The 20,215-nt window shown below is 39.2% G+C and overlaps 1 protein-coding gene across 1 annotated transcript in view; it reads right to left on the bottom strand.

The window, feature by feature from the left end:
• ppardb (peroxisome proliferator-activated receptor delta b) overlaps positions 1-19,482 on the bottom strand; it is a 53,212-nt gene extending 33,730 nt beyond the window's left edge. The window contains exons 1-2 of the mRNA XM_039748634.1: positions 19,367-19,482; positions 19,137-19,217 (exon numbers count right to left, since the gene is read on the bottom strand). The gene's annotated coding sequence lies outside the window, so the exon portion shown is untranslated. The remainder of the gene's footprint in view (positions 1-19,136; positions 19,218-19,366) is intronic.
• Between the last annotated feature and the right edge of the window lie 733 nt (positions 19,483-20,215).

Raw genomic sequence — 20,215 nt, 5'->3', positions numbered from 1 at the left:
CTTACCAACAAAAACACAATTTCACGTTTAGTTAAAAAGCTGAAATTTGTCAGGATGGTACATCTAGGACAGGAGGTAACTGAACTTTTTATATCAGTCTTTAGCGGTAAAAACACACGCACAAACAGAAAAATGAAATACCTCAAAATCTCAAAAACACTGATTTGATAAAAATTTGGCATATTTTTATTTCTTAACATTTGTCAGTAATAATGCTGTAGAAAGAGGAATATTATTATGCGTAATTTTTTCACTTCATAGATGACTGCAGAGAAATGGGGGCATGCACTTCATGCAAATGAACGCCACATGCAGAACAACTCTACTGTACAAGCCGAGACTGTAATCGTACAGAGAAATGGGGCTGGCGGCGAGTGAAAAAGGACAGCTACCCTGCACTGGACAAATAAGGATCTGGCGAGCTGCATAGAAAATGAGATATACAGTGAAGTGTCGAAGAAAAGCTGGATGAAACTGAAAGAAGATGTGGTTAGGATGTGGCCTCATGCAGTACTCCCTATTCTGTCAGCATGTTCTCACTTCTCATGATGTGGTACAAAATACATACAAATTCAAGCTAGATTGGATTGGACGCTCTTGTATTCATACATACATACTTAAATCAGATGTGTGAACTAACTATGGATTCAGACAGTGCGCTGGTAAAGAAATCTGAATAAAAGCAAAGCCATACGTAAACTTGCAACTCAGAAGTTAAACGAGTAGAGCTTAAACAATCTACACCGGAGACAGCGTTTAGCTCCTAGCTTCCATTTAATTCACTTCAATCCCAAAAAAAAAATAACAGAATCTATACCAGTTTTTATCAGTAAAAATATGAGACCCTACACCATTGTTCGACAAATGATACTGGTTTTGGAATAGTAGTATGCTATACCAACCAGAAAGCAAACAAGTGAAGTTATTGTACCTAGGCTTTATGAAGTTCTTAAGCAAAGAATCACCATGTCTCTCAGGTCAGAGGCCAGAGTAGCCCTAACTTGAGACAGCTGGACATCCAGAGCAGCAGATTCCTATGTGACAATCACGATACTACCTTAAAAATGACTGGGCACCTATGACAGAATTGTTGCAGACGTGCGCTAATGCCAGCCACACTGGCAGCAACCTCACTGCATGCATACATACAAAGCTACAGAGATAGCTAGTTGTTGTTCCATAAAACGTTCTAGCAATTCCAATGCTCTGTTTCATCACATGACCATATCAATTCTAAGTTTGTGTGCTTGGAAAGTCCAATATAATCCAATAAAGCAAATAAATCTAACATATTTAATATGTTCTTGTTTATGACATCAAAGGAAAGTGGCAACATTTTGCACATTTAAGACCTTCATGGTCCTCTGTACACGAGACAATATTGCTAATATATGTAATGATGCATATACCCCAAAGCAGACCCAGTGAAACCATGCACACCAAGAAGAGAAAGAAAACAGAGGGTCTCTCTAAAACAGGATCTCAAAGTACTTTCATTAATCTAAATTATTCTGACATAGTAAACTGAATTTCTAAAATTTCCTGTGGCAGCAGAATTATGGGAAAAGGCAGACAAACATGGTCTATTTTATAGGATAAAAGACACCATCGCTGAATGAATATGGACTTAGTACAGGCATGTAGGAAGAAACTGAGGCATCTTCCAGCACTACATTGCGTTTGCATTTTTTAGTGAGTTCTCAGACGATAGCATATATACTACAATAACCTCAGCTTAGTAATGTACCCGAGGCATTTTGTTCAAAATGTACAGGCTTCTAGCACATTATGATGTTGTAGTAAGTTTACTCTGAAAGGGAGGCCAAAATGTATATCTGTTGAAAACCAGGATTTAAAAAAACAAACATTTAAACAAATTTACAAGCTTAAAAAAAAAAAAAGTATTTAAACAAAAATTTCATTACAAAAAGTACACTGCTAATAAGAAAAAAATATATAAAAGGCTTCAAGTTGTAAGTTCATAAAAATGAATCATAAAAATATTTAATATAAGACAAAGTAAAACAGAATGGGAACTTCCTGCATTCAAGCTGCAGTGCTTCTATAATTTTAAAAGGAAAAGCATATGGTCTGCTGCTGGTCCAGAAGATGGACGCATGCTTTCACAAAACGGATGTTTGTGCATCTGACTGTTTCACTCCATGTACTTTGTGTCCTGGAACTGTTACAGCATAGGGAATAGCAGGAAATCATTTGTGTTTAAGATAGCCAGAACCCCAGTAAAATGTCATTCAGCATTATAGCCATATCCTGGTCTGCACTGAGAAGTTTTATTCTTGAGGCTACAGTCCCAATCACAGAGTCTTCATCAGTGCGTACATCCACACATACAACTCCACCATTTTTGACAATCATCACTGTTTCTGCACTAAAAGATACGTTCAAGGATGCCTCTGTTCCTGAGGTGTAGTGCTAATGCTCTGACCAGGTATAGGGTTAAATGGGGCAGAGTTGTATCTCATTACTATAATGACTATATTCAAATAAATATTACAAGGTATTTTATGCAAATACACAGTCACTCCCACTGCTGATAAAAAATAGTAGACAAATGCAAAACTTGAGCAAATGTAGATAAATGAAAAGAACTGTTTATCTCCACTGTGATGGAGGTGTTTCTACAAAGAAATAAAGGGAACACTTAAAAGCACATTTACTTTATGGGGAGTGGCTGTAACATACTATAACCCCGGACATATTAACTCAGCAGCATGCAATCAAAGTCCTGCCAAGATGGGACTGCAGAGTCGTGTCCCAATGACAGCAGCTGAAGCACAATTTGAAATAGGGTATAATTTACATTCTGTTTGATCATTCATCATGTGATGCGATGAGACTATAAAATAATGACCATTGAGTTAGCAGATGATATGTCATGAGAAAGATGACATGAGAACTTCTCGATTCTTATCAGCAAATCTGTATATATATAAGCTGCAGTTATAGATCTTTATAGGCTTTAAAATAAAAAATAATAAATATGATGGCATGAAATAATCATTAATTATGGTTAATGCTGGAATGAAACTAATGTTTGTTAATTGTATATGCGTTTGGGAGACAACTTAAGGATTCTAGTGATGGTAGTTACCCACTGAACCAGTTGCTGGTGCTGTTTGCTAATGACTGCTCTCTTCCTCCCTCTACAGAACAAAAGACTGACAACCGTTCCACCCATGACGTCACTTCTGTTGTCCGCCCTCCTGGACCTACCCCTTCCTGTTTGAAAGCCATGTGACCAGCAGTTTGGCCATCTTGAGTCTGTTCTGTATTGGAAAGACGTTTCTGCAGCTTGTTGTGTGTTGTATTGTTGCTGCAAAAGCCTTCAAATCATATGGGGTCATCAAGGTGGTGTCCCAACCCTTTCACATTGTTTTTTTTTTTTATAAGTGCTAAACTAAGACCTTGGTCTCACTAAATTAAAGATTGGTACTCATGTTGCTGTTTATTTGTCATGAAAGAATCAATAAATAAATTGTATTAAACTCTAAATGGGATACACAGACCAAATCAAGAAGCTTATTTTGAGTGGCATTACAGTAATCCCTCCTCGATCGCGGGGGTTGCGTTCCAGAACCCCCCGCGATAGATGAAAATCCGCAAAGTAGAAACCATATGTTTGTATGGTTATTTGTATATATTTTAAGCCCTTATAATCTCTCCCACACTGTTAACATTATTAGAGCCCTCTAGACATGAAGTAACACCCTTTAGTCAAAAGTTTAAACTGTGCTCCATGACAAGACAGAGATGACAGTTCTTTCTCACAATTATAAGAATGCAAATATATCTTCCTCTTCAAAGAATGCGTGTCAGGAGCAGAGAATGTCAGAGAGAGAGAGCGTAACAGAAAAGCAAACAATCAAAAAATCAACACATGCTTTTGGGCTTTTAAGTATGCCGAAGCACCGCGAGAAGGCGTCATTTTTTAGAGGAATGTCCGTATCCTCTAGGCAAACAGCCCCTCTGCTCACACTCCCTCCGTCAGGCGCAAAGAATGTCAGAGAGGGTGAAAGAGAGAGAAAAGCAAACAATCAAGCACCGCGTGGGAAGCATATCTTATTTCATTGAGGAGTTTTAGTTAATATATAGTACATGCTCTGATTGGGTAGCTTCTAAGCCATCTGCCAATAGCGTCCCTTGTATGAAATCAACTGGGCAAACAAACTGAGGAAGCATGTACCATAAATTAAAAGACCCATTGTCTGCAGAAATCCGCAAACCAGCGAAAAATTCCGTGATATATATTTAGATATGCTTACATTTAAAATCCGTGATGGAGTGAAGCCACAAGAGTCGAAGCGCGATATAGCGAGGGATCACTGTATTTTAAAATCTTGAATTTGAGTACCAACTAATTCATATATTTTTCTATATCCAGTGACAAGACTGTTCACTGACAATAAACATCTCAAATGGTGATAAAACTCAAAATAATAGAAAGTGTTGCTGCCAAAATCCAAACATTCAATGGAGTATCACCTCAGCAGCGTTGAACGCTTTTTTGATTCCAGATACTCAACCATAAAATTCTTTAACCCACGGTGTTTTGTAATAGAAATGAAAATTTCCTAGAATAAGCCTTCTCACTTTAAAATAAAATGTGGATCCCATCTCCTTAAGAGGCACATTTTGCACCCACGTTAAAATCTAGGCTTCACAAAAATCTTTTTAACATATTTTTGCATAAATCTTAACTTGTCCTTGCCCTTAGCAATAAAAATATTGACAATACTTGTTATTACCAGATGCTTTGTGACAGTGCTCTGTATGGGAGATATTATTTTAAGACCGATGAACAGATAAGCATTATACTTTGCTAAGCAGATAATAACATGGATCATATTAGGACTAAAGGATGAAAACTTAATTTTGTATGAAATTTGAAATATTCATCAGCTGGAAGCTTCATACACCAAAATGAGTTTAAATATAAAGTGTTTTGCCTCCACTGAAGTTCAAGTTCAAATTTACTGCTATGTGTTGATATTACAGTAAAACTCTTACTTGCCTGGCTGTCGCCCATCAACCGATGACAGTAGTTGAATAACAAGTATCTATACTAGTATCTATACTAATAAGAGGCAAAGCCCTCACTGACTGACTGACTGACTAACTGACTGACTCACTCATCACTAATTCTCTAACTTCACGTGTAGGTAGAAGGCTGAAATTTGGCAGGCTCATTCCTTACAGCTTACTTACAAAAGTTAAGCAGGTTTCATTTTGAAATTCTAACGCGTAACGGTCATAACTGAATCCTACTTACATACATATATACAGCCATAGCCTGCAGCTCGGTCGCCGTGTGAGGTGGTGTTGTGTGGCTGCCTGCCTATATTGTGTCCCCCATACCCACGCCTCCCACGTAATTGACTGCCTGCCTATATAAGGCCGTCCAATAGACACGCTGCCGCTAAATATTCGCAGGCAAATCAAAAAGTTAATATCGGGAATGCCTGATAAACATCTTAAAATTCACTAGTCGAGGTGTTCACTGTAATATTTATATGTCATTGAAATGTATTATTATCAGGCATGGTTTAGGCACTTATGTCATCAGGAAGGCACCAGAAAAAGGGACCTCAAGGTTACTATTATGGAAGTTAATTTAGAGCATGGATGCTGTGAATGTAAGAACTGTAATAAATAAAGTTCCCCTGCATACTTTAAAAGAAAGTCTCGCCATCATTTCATTTTTCACAATTTGTGAAAACAAGACATGGTGTCAGAATAGAGAACAGTCATGGATTTTGTTGGAGTCCCCTCGCCACAAATTGACTGGGATTCTCTTAACCTGCCAGGAGAATGGGAAAAGTTCCGACAGCACGTGGAGCTGATGTTTTCTGGCCCGCTAAAAGGCAAAGACGAGAATGAGAAATGCAGTTACCTGCTCCTGTGAACAGGGGAAAACGGAAGAGACATTTTTAACACATGGACTCTCACCCAGGAGGAAGCCAAGGTACTGAAAACTTATTATGACCGTTTTGAGGCGTTTAACATGCCTAAGACGAATACGATATTCGCGAGATACAAATCTAATGAGAAGATGCAGGGTGTAAACGAGACTTTTGATCACTTTGTAACAGAGTTAAAACTGCTGGTGAAGGACTGTGCTTATGCCAATGAAGATGAGATGGTCAGGGATAAACTAGTGTTTGGCACAAACTCAGTGAAAGTGCGAGAGAAACTTTTAAGTGCCGGATCTGAGCTAACATTAAATAAAGCCGTGGACATCGCAAGATCGCATGAGATAGCACAAGCACAGCTGAGAACATTCGATGCTTGTACTCCGAGCGGCTCACATGAACTGACTGTGAACGCAGTACGCAGACAACAAGCAAGAGCTCCAAAGAGCACTGAACAAAAAACGCATTAAACAATTGAGAAGGCAGCAAAAGAATATGAAGCAAGTGACACATACAAGCACAAACCTCTGACGCTGAACAAGCCTTTGTAGACATATCAATAGGAAAGCAAGGTGTAAAGTTTAAGTTTAAATTAAGTTCATAGACTCGCTGCCGCTAAATATTCACACGCAAATCCACAACTTAATACCGGGAATGCCTGTTAAACATCTTAGATTCACGAGTACTGATTTGGGTAGTGAACACTTCGATGAATGAAACCTGTTATCTTTACAACGGCTGACAAACACGGAATGTAACTTGAACACAACACGTCCTCCAAATACGAACCTGATTGAAACAAATAATGATAATCAAATCCTTGATGACAGCAACACTCAGAACAGTCACAAAACAATTACATTGACAATCATGTTACGTTATTTTTAAAATGTTTCTTCTTTAACACACTACTTCTCCGCTGCGAAGCGCAGGCATTTTGCGAGTTGACAATAAATACAAACAACATCATACGGTACATTTAAAGCAACATTAGACAATACTTACCATTGTGCAGATGGCCGTACGAGTGGCTGTGAAGTAAAATATGATCTGTGAATAAAACATGTCCCTGAACCAAGTTGTGCACGTGCTCAAAGTCCTGTAGCATTTGTCAGAACAAAAGAGTTAGAAATGTGACTGTGTAGGATGGCTAAGTTCTTTAATAATATTAACCTTTTTAAGGCAGTATGTAATATACATTTCAAAATTTTGCCATGTCTGGTCAAATTATATATTTTGAATGACATTTGAATTAAATAAAAAATACAACTTTGACAGCAAATGTTATTATAATGTTAATGTACAGTTATGATTTATTTGATCAAATGAAAAATGTAAAAAATAAAAGACTAAATGTAGCATTTGCAAAAATTTGAGCATCTTTTCAGATGTAAGGTCTCAGAATCCACTAGGCAGGTTGTCAGTCTCTCCTGGCTTAGCTTGTTAGGTCACATGTTAGTCTGGACAAGAATTATCATTATTAACCAGTAACAGCGTACTGCACGATAACGTGCAGGGACTACACTTGGCTTGAGCATTCCTAGTTTTAAGACTCTTTCTCTGTACGTTTAACATTCGCCTGCTCAGAGGTTGATGTGCTTGCTGCTTGAGCAGCTCTTCTTTTCTCCACCCAAGCGGCCCGCTGTTTCTCTTCTTTCGGCAGCATCTTTTTGAGCTAAAACTGATTAAGTTAGTTTTTGTGTTGCAATTACTTAGTACGTTTTTCTTAATTTTTTACATAAGCTGACACTTAAGTCTTCAATCTGCCTCAAGAATGATTAAAGATATGAAGAGGTAGAGAAAGTGACTGTTAAGGTGGTAGGGAATAAGAATGGCGCCTGTATACATGCACCACACGGCCGCCCTGCTGTGTGCCGCTGAGAGTTGATTCTATCAATCCATCCATTATCCAACCCACTATATCCTAACTACAGGGTCACAGGGCGTGCACACACACACACACAATTTAGGATCGCCAATGCACCTAACCTGCATGTCTTTCAACTGTGGGAGGAAACCAGAGCACCCGGAGGAAACCCACGCAGACACGGGGAGAACATGCAAACTCCACGTAGGGAGGACCCTGGAAGCGAACCCGAGTCTCCTAACTGCAAGGCAGCAGGGCCACCGCCACCGTGACGCCCGAGTTGATTCTATAATAAAATAAAATAAAAAGAGTAATAAAAATCATCACACCAAAAGCGGATAGTAGACGTCACATAGTATTTGTTTACCAAATTTTAGGTCAATAGGTGAAATGGTTTGCGAGCTACAGATGATTTAAAATCCTGGACAGAGAAACGAACAGCCACAGTAGCGCATTATATAAGAAGATTGTCAGCTGATGAAAATTCCAGAGCCTAACAAATTCTTTGCCTCAACTGTCAACAACCACGGGCTCTTTGTAGGATCTGAAAATGAAGCTAATTGACGTCTACAAAGCAGGGGAATGTTATAAAAAGACAATCAAAGCACTTCCAGCTAGCAGTTTCAACAGACCAAAATGTCATTAAAAAATGACATTTAAGGGGAATCACAGAGGTCAAGATAGGATCTGGAAGACCAAGAAAACTAACAGATTGAACAGCTCTGATACTGCAGAAAGGCAAAGTAAAACCTCCATATGGCTGCAAGTGACCTGCAAGCAGGTTTAGCTGAGAAAGGCATGGTGGTGCACTGCTCTACTGTGCAGCTTTACTTACACAAATATGGCCTTCATGGAAGAGCCATCAGAAGGAAATCTCACCTGTGATGTCATCACAAATAACAACACCTTAATTATGAAAACAATATCTACGTAAGATAGAGGCGTTAGGGAACCAGGTGCTATGGCCAGATGAAATTGAAATTAAACACTTTGGCCACAGAAACAAAAGGTTTGTTTTACAGAAAAAAGGAGCAGCATTTAAAGAAAAGAAAAAAAAAAAAAAAAAAAAACCACATTGCCAACTGGCAAGTATGACGACTGGATCTTTAATACAGTATATACTTTGGGACTGTGTGGCAGCTAGTGACACAAGAAACACTGCGAATACAGCTACGAATGGATCCCACTAAGTATCAACAAATCCTCAAGCACAATGTCAGTCAGTCAGAAAACTGAAGCTGAAAAAAGAATGCCTTCTCCAAAATACAACAGTGCAATACACTTCAAAATCTCCTACGGTGACCCTCAAGAAACGCAAGATGAAGGTTTGGAATAGCCCTTACAGTCCGTAGACCTCAGCATCATTACAAATCAGTAGGTAGACCTTAACTATACAATGCACATGAGACAACCCACAAATATCTCACAGCTGGGAAAGATCTGAAAGGAAGAATGGAAAAACTCTACTAAACAAGAAGAATTTAGAGATACAAAGCTGGCTACAAAAAATGTTTGCAAGTCTGATTTTTTTTTTTTATAAAGGGGCTGTTACTAAGTACTGACTGAGTACATTGCCCAAACCTTTACATTTTTTAGTTCATCAAAATCATTATCTATATATATAATTCACTAAGGCAAGACACCCATGGAAAGCACGCTGGAAGGGGCGTGGATTCACTAAGCCACCGACAAGTAAGACACTTATGGCGCACGCAGGGAGGAGCCACGCCGGAGGTGAATCGCCATATGCAGCGTGTAAAACGGTTTGCGAGGGGTATCCCATGGGACCCTTAAAACAATCCTTTACAACTGAGGTTAAAACACAATGAAGTAAGCAGTCTTCAAAAACCGAGTTTTCGGTTATGACGCACAACCGCGTGCACCATAGCAAACTGTTTTACATGCAACATACAGCAATTTGCATCCACGACAAACATGCGTCTTCTTAGATGCTCCTGCAGGAACACGGAAAGTCACAGGTGCATCTGGACTGTGCAAAGGCGACAACAACTCAAGTGACGAGTTGGACGTGGGCACATGAGCGATGGCGGTCCGCCAGTTTTCAACCACGGACGATTGTGTGTTGATTCATTCCGTGCATTGTTATAATGTTGCTTTTCTTGCTGATTTATTACATTACCGATTTTTCAAATGTTAATTTTCTCCCTGTGCTTAAAAATCATTAAAAAAACGGCCTTATTATGCGGTGTATGGTATGCCACGGGTTGGCTAGTTGTAAATATGCTCATAAATATTTCCATTGTTTTAGTTTGTTTGCTCTCTTTTTTAATTTAAATGTCAGCAAAATATGTAATTTGGCCAGGGCTGTCCAAATGTTTGTATGGCACTGTATGCGTGCAGAACAAAGGAGTGCTGTATTCCACCAATTTTCAGGTGTCGTTCCAGAATGTTATGTACAGTATGTAGTGAGGACTGATTCAGCATACATAGGGACGCACAGACTTTTCTCAGACATCTGAGAAGGTGAAGGTAATGGGTTATTCTTCTTGCTAATAGCTGAGATTTGTTGTGTCCCACTAATCTGGAATGGTAATCTCATAAAATCTAAAGCGAATGACCCTCCTCACAGTGCTCATAGGAGTGTGGTCTTTGCAGACATTAAGGGAAAGACTAAAATCTTTAAACCGGAGGCAAATGTCTTTTCTGTAAGAATCCCCATCATTGGCTGCAGTGGTGGTGTCAGCAGCACATTTACTGAAGGAGATAGAACAGTGACCAACTACACAGTCACAGATAATTAAGAAGTACTGCGTGGGGCTCAGAACACTACCCTGCGGGGTGCCTGTGCTAAAAAGCAGTGTACAAGAAGTGACAATGCATGTTAAGAAATCCAAAAATCCATTTTCAGAGGGTGGTGCTATGTCCAAGGTCTATGAATTGGTGGTCAGCTTTGTTGGTACCACGGTGTTTAGTGTTAGCTCTAATCTACTGTATAAGCAAAACTCTGGTATAGCAGTTTTCATAGTGCAGATGTGCTGCGATGGCATGAAGAGTACAATAGTAGCTATGTTTTCCACTGTTACCCAGGTATGATTTGAAACTGCTGTAAATGTAAAGTGGGATTTTTTTTTATTTTAGTTATAATAAGTACAGCATTGCAATTTGTTTTGAAATTTCACTTAGCTGTGTGGGTATGGCTAATGGTTAGCAGAGTACAGCTTCAAATATGACAGAAAAAGAGTGCCGGGAAAGTTTTTATGGTTGCGTAATGCTCAAAGATTAGGCTTAAGATCCCAAATTGCAATAAATAACTCTGCAGGCAAATGTCCTAACCTCTTGGTTAATTAATGAGAAAAAACTTTGATTAAATAAAAAGGTTAGGTGGGCATCAAACCCAGAACAACTGCTTCGAATACAAGTATGCTAACCATTACACCACATTTGCCACCTGCCTGGCACCATTCCTCTGCAAACAGATCGCACCACATGCTGCATTTCATCACACTTGCTCTGGTCCTTGATGGAGTATCAAGACACCATTTAGCAAATATTTAATTTGGACTTTGCCTGAGGTAAACTCCAATATTTTTTGAAAATGTGTACAGTCAGAACAACCATATAAAACACAAGAACATCACAAAGATGTAGACGAGGATAGGCCATTCAGCCCAAATAAGTTTGCCAGTCCAATCAACTTAATTGCTCCAAAATAATATGAAGTCAAGGTTCGAAAGTCCATAAAGTCCTATTGTCTATCACACTACGTGGCAACTTATTCCAAGTGTCTGTGGTTCTCTGTGTGAAGAAAAACATCCTAATGTTTGTGAGAAATTTACCCTTACCAAGTTTCTAACCGTGTCCCCGTGTTCTTGATCATTGTGTTCATTTTAAAATAACAGTCTCGATCTACTGTACTAATTCCCTTCATAATTTTAAACACTTTAATCATATAATTTATTTTTGCTTAAATAATTTATTTTTGCTTAAACTGAAAAGGTTCAGGTCTTTTAGCTTTTTCTTATAACTTATCCCTGTAACCCTGCAGCCCCGGCGCTTTTCTTAGGACTTTGTCTAGCACTGCTATGTCCTTTTTGTAGCCTGGAGACCAAAACTGCATACAATGCTCCAGATGATGCCTCACCAGTGCGTTATAAAGCTTGAGAATAACCTCCTTGGACTTACATACAAAGAGATGCCAGCTCAGTTTTACTTGTGTTAATAATATTACATAATACAATGTAAGCTGATATAATACATATTATAAATTCAGTAAAGCAAATTACTTAGTCTACCCCAACAAAGCCTATATGTGGTACAACTGTGTTAATCACACTCAGCTAGCCGCTGTACCACTTCACCCTGCTCTTTCATAAACCGCAGCCAGTATGCAACGCCTGGGACTGTCTGGACCCAAAGACTGAATGAAGTGGAGAATGAAATAAAGATTCTTGTGAAATCAGTAACTTACAAAATGTAGAAACAACTAAGTAACAGGTCAAAACTTTTTTTTTTCTTTGTAAGCTTAATTCTGATCTCTTTATACCAGCTAGGCAATTGTCGTAATTGATAAGATTTAAACCTCTCTTCCACCAGGACAATGTATGACATGAGAAATGTCAACTTCCCAATCCGCGTGCGAGCAGTGAAGACAGTGATGTTAAACATACGGATTCACAGTTAACAGAATACAACTGTTTTAAATGTATATATATATAATAATCCTGGATATCTTTAAAACAGACCTTTGCAAATAGCTATTTAACCTGAAGCCTGTTACAATGGTAAGCAGCTTTAACTAAAAACAAAATTCATGACATACAGATCCTTCCATAATGGCAAGCCACATCGTGCTTTCATATCAGATTTACTTTTCGCAATGCCCAAAGAGTATTTAAAGTAACAAGATGGCCTGGGCTGACACCTGGTCTAAATCCAGCAGGCTGCTTTCTAAGCTACTGCATTACCTCCACTGTGATGTTGACTTTATCCTTTATCATTGTAATCAGTTAGATTTGTGTACCTTTCTAAGACATCCACAGCTTGTACAGAAACAAGTCCCCTTGTAATAGTGGTTCAAATTCCACCACAACCCAGATACTGTCAACAAGCAAAAATACAGAAAGTAATAAAGCCACTTGTTACACTGCGGCTGCACCAAGTCAATCTGATTCGCTAGTCCCACTAAAGCCTTCTACAATACTGAGCGTGCACCATCATCAAGTGTCTTAATTCTCTGTTCTGTTTAGACAATATGCACATTATTAAAAGACACAGCAAGAATGACCTGGAAAGCAATCATCTAAATGGGCGTAAATGGCAGCTTTTTAACTAAATCGTGACAAGCTTCCTAAAAGAGCCGGTTCTCTTAAGCACTTCCCAGAGAAACCAAGTTTTGTCAAAAAAAAGTTTTGCATTTTGCTATTCATTTTATTTGTTTAATTTTCTTTCTTTATTAATAACATGTCTTGTATATACTGTATTTAACTTATGATGATCACTCAGAACTGGGTGACACTCTCACAGTGACTAATAAGCTGATGTCACAACATATGATGTTTCCACAAGCATTATGACTGCTATGCTGTGGCTATGACATATATTTTTCAGTGAAACGGCTATAATTCTTTCTTTATTATTAACTTAGAATAGATGCATGACACAACATTAAATTAAACATATTTTCCAAACCATTTATTCTAAGCCTATCCTGGCAGCTTCAGGCAAAAAGTACTGCCCAAACTTCAAACAAATGGCAGGCCATTGCAGGGTATACCATCTACATCTATACATTGGTCCTCTTCTTCTTCTCTTGGCTACTCCCATTAGGGGTTGCCACAGCAGATCATCTTCTTCCATATCTTTCTATCCTCTGCATCTTGCTCTGTCACAACCATCACCTGCATGTCCTCTCTCACCACATCCATAAACTTTCTTTTAGGCCTTCCTCTTTTCCTCTTCCCTGGCAGCTCTATCTTTAACATCCTTCACCCAAACCAACACAATCTCGCCTCTCTGACTTTGTCTCCCAACCGTCCAACTTGAGCTGACCTCTTCACACAGGACTAATGTATACCCACGTGGCATACTAGCCACTCGGCCTAAACAGAATGTATTCTGGATATGGAAGGAACTTGAGCACTAAAAGAAACGGGGAACATGCAAGTCCCACACTGCCAGTATCCAGGTTGGATGTTGAACTATATCATCCCATTTAATCTTATAATGTGAAAATAAGACTAGAAAATGAAGGAACTCACAATTTCTGAAGTCAAATGTTCAGGTGCATTGTAAAGGAAAGTGACAGCCTATATTATAAGTAATAAGATCAAGAAATTGCATAAACAGCAAGCCATAATGGACATACTCATACACATCCACCGACACACCAGTCTGCCTTTGCACTATGGGAAGCAACCCATGCGATACCTTAAAGGTCAAACCAGGCGTCATCTTTATATTGGAAGAATCAAAATGCCATACCCAGGTAAAGAATTCAAGATTAGTGGGGTTCTGTTTCAGAAAACGATAACAGCGCTTTTCACTGACATCAACATAACATATCCTTCTTCTCTATGTAAGTGGAATAGAGAGTTTCCATGAAACTTGCATTTTCCCAAAGCACGTCTAAAAATACAAAACAACTTTTTATACTATTAACCTTAATAAAATTATGTGTCTATATGTTATGTGTGTTTGTCCAGTTGAAATGTCTCTGTCATTGCAACAAATGGCATATCACAAACATTTGTACCAATGAAATGCATCACATTTGTCATTCTAAAAGATGGTGCATCACAAACGTTTGTAGTAACGCATTTACAAAATATATCCAAATTGATGGTGCACTGTAAATGTCAATGCTGAGGTCTATGTCGATTTCTTAAGATTTCAACCTGTCTTAGATGGGCAGCAGAGCTATTTAAGCTGCATTACACCTTGCAGTGCACATGCCAACAGGATTAGCTCATGTTCTTTTAGACTTGATCCAACAGGGCAATCTAATTGGATGGGATATAGAGAGCGTATTAGTTCATAAAAAACATTGATGTATTTTGAAAAGCATCATCCTAAAATTCCTATCTGGATTTGCTGAAAATAAATTCCATTAAGTTTATTATACCATTTAAGTCTAACATTATCCAGACTAGTGACATGCATGTAAGAATTTGACTTCAATATATGCATGCAATAATACATTACTACTACTACGAACATGGCAAGTGCTTCTGAATAAATACTTATCATGAACTTTACTCACATGCATGTCTGCCTAACTGGCAGGAATAAGGTGCCTTTTTTCATGCCAGTTTTCTTCTTAAAATCTTTAATCCTCTTTAACAAAAGAGTTCATTATAATGCTGTATGTGTGTATATATATTATATATACACACACATACACACAAGTCAAGCTGGGGAGTATGCACTGGTACAGTGCGTTGCTGCACACTCTACACGACGAGAGAACTTGGGATCCTGGTTGGCAACCCTCCAGGCAGACACGCGGTCCACTCTGGAAATGACCCTCTATCTGCCGCAGCCAGGTGTTACGTGGTCGACCCCTTGGCCTGGTCCAGCCACTCGGGTCCCCAACCATGAGGATCTTACGCTCCTTCGGGAAACACGCCACGTGGTCATAGTGCCGTAACTGACGCTCCCTCACAATGCAGGTAATGTGCCTCATTCGGGAATCCACGAGCAACCGCTCATTGGACACGAAGTCAAACCAACGGTACCCAAGGATTTTCTGGAGAGACACAGTAACAAAGGAGTCCAGTCTTCGTCTCAGGTTACTGGATAGCGTCCAGTCTCACAACCATATAGCAATATATACTAATATATGTAGAGTACTGTGCAAAAGTTTTAGGCAGGTGTGAGAAAATGCTGTAAACAAAGAATGGAAGTGTTAATCATTTATTTTCATCAATCAACAAAATGCAGTGAATGAACAAAAGAGAAATCTAAATCAAATCAATATTTGGTGTGACCACCTTTTGCCTTCAAAACAGCATCAATTCTTCTAGGTAGACTTGCACACAGTTTTTGAAGAACTCGGCTGGTAGGTTGTTTCAAACATCTTGGAGAACTAACCACAGATCTTCTGTGGATGTAGGCTTCCTCACATCCTTCTGTCTCTTCATGTAATCCCAGACACACTTCGATGATGTTGAGATCAGGGCTCTCTGGGGGCCATACCATCACTTCCAGGACTTATTGTTCTTCTTTACGCTGAAGATAGTTCTTAATGACTTTGGCTGTATGTTTGGGGTTGTTGTCCTGCTGCAGAATAAATTTGGGGCCAATCATACGCCTCCCTGATGGTATTGCATGATGGATTTTCTTCAGCAATGAGGAACACAATTAATCCTGACCAAATCTCCAACTCCATTTGCAGAAATGCAGCCCCAAACGTTCAAGGAACCTCTACCTTGCTTCAATGTTGCCTGCAGACACTCATTATTTTACCGCTCTCCAGCACTTTGACGAACAAACTGCCTTCTGCTACAGCCAAATATTTCAAATTTTGACTCATCAGTCCAGAGCACCTGCTGCCATTTTGCTGCACCCCAGTTCCTATATTCGTGCATACTTGAGTCGCTTGGCCTTGTTTCCACGTTGGAGGTATGGCTTTTTGGCTGCAACTCTTCCATGAAGACCACTTCTGGCCAGACTTCTCCGGACAGTAGATGGGTGTACCTGCGTCCCACTGGTTTCTGCCAGATCTGAGCTGATGGCACTGCTGGACATCTTCCGATTTCAAAGGGCAATAAGCTTGGTGTGTCTTTCATCTGCTGCACTAAGTTTTCTTGGCCGACCACTGCGTCTATGATCATCAACGTTGCCCGTTTCTTTGTGCCTCTTCAAAAGAGCCTGAACAGCACATCTTGAAACCCCAGTCTGCTTTGAAATCTTTGTCTGGGAGAGACCTTGCTGTTGCAGTATATCTACCTTGTGTCTTGTTGCTGTGCTCAATCTCGCCATGACATGAAACTGTCTTCATGAAACAGTATTTTTTCACAACTGCCTAAAACTTTTGCACAGTAGTGTATATATATATATATATATATATATATATATATACACACACACACACACACATACATACAGTATATATATCAGTTATGTCATTGTCTAACCTGCTATACCCTAACACAGGTTCACGAGGGTCTGCTGGAGCCAATCCCAGCCAGCACAGGGCACAAGGCAGGAACAATGCCTGGGCAGGGTGCCAGCCCAATGCAGGGCACACACACACACACCAGACACTAGGGACAATTTAGAATCGCCAATGCACCTAAGCTGCATGTCTTTGGACTGTGGGAGGAAACTCACGCAGACACAGGGAGGACGTGGGAAGCAAACCCGGGTCTCCTAACTGCAAGGCAGTAGCACTACCCACTGCGCCACCCACATTCAAATTAGATAACAATAAAATTAAATAAAATGATATGTTTATATGTTAACTATGCTAATTGTAAAAAAACATAAATCAGTAAGCTTACTTTATAAGTACTATACAGAGAAGCCCAACCAATGTCAAAGACTATCATAGATAATTTATATTGACGTCCTGGTCTATAGCTGCAGTTTGCAAATGGAATTTACACATATACTAATTTAGACTTTCAAAATGATACATTTTTCTATTATTCTCGTTAATAGAGATATGAAGCAATAAAATGTCATTGATGTCAGCAGGTCATCTGTTCGCGATGACCTGCTGGCTCACACTCTAGTAATTGGCTTATGTCAACTCTTAAAGATCACTTGTGAAATATCCTGTTGCTTCCTGTGGTTTTGAAAGAAATGGATGAAAAGACAATATTGACTTGAAGTGTCAGGAATACTGTCTTGCCTTGTATATAAACTGATTATTTTGGGGGAAAAAAAATGTAAATGTAATGATGGCTGCAGTGATTCACTGCTAACATCACAGTAAATCAATGATATTTTCTGGCACTCTGGAAGTACAGTAAATCCATATAGCTGATATGAAAAGGTTGGTTTATCAAAACAACTTATAGGAAGTGATATCAGTCATTTGGCTTTTCAATACTTGTTTATGTGTAAAATATGGTCCCATTGAATGGGCGGCACAGCTTATGGTTGCCACACGACTCGAGGGACCTGTGCTCCGTTTCTAGCATGATCGCTGTCTGTGGGGAGAGTGCATAATTTTCTTTGTGTCATGGGGGTTTCCTCCCTAAGCGCACAAATAAGAATGTGAGATTGACTGATGACTCTAAATCGGTTTACTATGTCTGCACAATAATGTAATGGCACCTTATACAGAGACTAATGAGGGGAAATGCTCCATCTCCAAAACACTAAGTAGTGATATCACAAAAGACTGAAAGGGCTCAGATGGTGTCTTATTTGTTTTGTTTTTTTTTAATTTAAAGTACAAACTCAAATCTGCTACTGCTACCATCAGAGAAAATTACATTTATTCTGCCCTTCAGTAACAACTATAAATTCTACATTCTGAACACTCAATTATTTGTTGCCATCCTCAGGGCTGAAAACTGGTCAGAAATAATTATCAACCAAACAAACACAGCTTGACATGCAGATACTGTTGTTGTTTATCCCTTAAAGACTGATCAAAATCAGAGTTCTCCTGTCTTGTCAAATATATTTGTATAGACTCAATTCCTTGAAGACTGTCTGCGTCAGGCAGTTAACCACCTATTGTTCCCCAGGACACTCACACAGCCAACTTAACTTACTTATCCCATAATGACAGAGGGCCTATCCTTCCCTATTTGAACGTTGTGCCGCTGTAAGGCTGCTTTAGTTACTTACAAGCTCCAACAGAGGCAGAGTGGTCAAACTTGACCTAACCCGAACATATTATCAAACACACAGAACTGACAATCTGCTTCAATACAAAGTCACTATGGACATCGTTTCCCCTGATTACTATGCGTGAAACATTTAACGTCAGAAAACAAACAAAAAAAAAATCAGGACTGAACATTTCAGAATGTTCTACACCCCAGTTATAATTAAACAAAATCAGACAGAACGCTCTGGAGGCTCTAGAAGAATGACGAGGTCAACCTCAATTTCACCTGGCGACTTGAGTTCCCTAGAAGTCACTGAAACCTCAAGGGCTACTCGACCCAAGTCTGAAAGATCCCCTGACCGGCCAAGTGTACAGAATCAGTGTGCATGTAATCTCTACTCTGTCTAAGAGACACTCGACTGTACTCAGGACGGCAAACACCGTTTATAATGGGAGACTCCCAAAACTTGCCAATCCACTCCCTGGAACACACAGGCCTTCTCTGGGTTTACCGGAGGCACCCAATGTCACACACCACTCACTTTGACTGTTTACGTTTCATCCCACAAAGAGTAACCCTAAGTCGTCTCACCTGACCGCTCCGGCTCTCCGTCCGCCAGCTTGGGTTTTACAGAAGACGCACGTCCGGATCACGTCGATACATCTTTGTCCACTAAATAAGAAAAAAAGAATCTCCTGATGCTTTTGATTTTAAATCATCTCGATTCACGCTAACTTCACCCGGACCTTCGCGATAAATTTCAGAAAATCAACTGAAAGAGATGTTCCGCTTTGTTGCACTAAGACTCTCCAGTAACGCACTTTCAAAATACAATCTGAAGTGTTTTCTGTTTTCACAAGAGAAGTTTTGTAGTCTGTTTCTCAAACCAGCTTGACTCACTCTAGAGCCTGTCAGGACAGCGACTCTGTCACGTCAGTGAGAATGCGCACGTACAAAGACGCGATGACGTCACGGGCGGCTGTAAGCACCGTGCCAGCGGGGTCGCGCTCGTTCAGTGGCAAGGTGTCGTCATAAGAGTCCCGCTATAAGTAATATTTTTTTTTTTATGTATTAATTGAGAATTAATATAAAATAGGTGATAAAAAGTATGAAGCCTCCCAAAAAACAAGATAGTAAGTGATGTCGACTGTAGTCGAAATTATTACATCTACACTACAAGCATTTTGTATATTAGCATATTTTTACAATACTTTAAAATGGTTCTGTTTCCTTTTCAATAACTAAAGACAAGGTTTACGCCTCATATTTTTGTTTTTTGCAGAAAATGTTATAAATAAATTAATGTGTTTTCTATAATTAGTGCAAGGAATTTAAACAAAAACGATGTCTTTATCATTGGGTGTAACTTTAATTTTAATTTCCAGGTGTATTTTGAACCATGCACGTGGCTGATTCCATACAATTTTACATAGCCACCATGAATAAAAGGGATAAACTGCGTTTATATTTCAAATGTACACAAATATTTTGACTGAAACAACATTGCGTTAGTAGGCATCATTAATCATTTATATAATGTCCAAACTTTATTCCAATTAATGTTATTCATTCATTCATTTTCCACAGTTTATCCAAGACTGGGTCGTGAGGGCAACAGTCTTAGCAGTGAAGCCCGTGCCATTTGGAAGATATAGTGCTTCCAGTAAGTC

Source organism: Polypterus senegalus, chromosome 3 (assembly GCF_016835505.1).
Source record: "Polypterus senegalus isolate Bchr_013 chromosome 3, ASM1683550v1, whole genome shotgun sequence".
Classification (NCBI taxonomy): domain Eukaryota; kingdom Metazoa; phylum Chordata; class Cladistia; order Polypteriformes; family Polypteridae; genus Polypterus; species Polypterus senegalus.
Note: the sequence above shows the minus strand (reverse complement) of the source record. Positions and strands in the feature narration are given on the sequence as shown.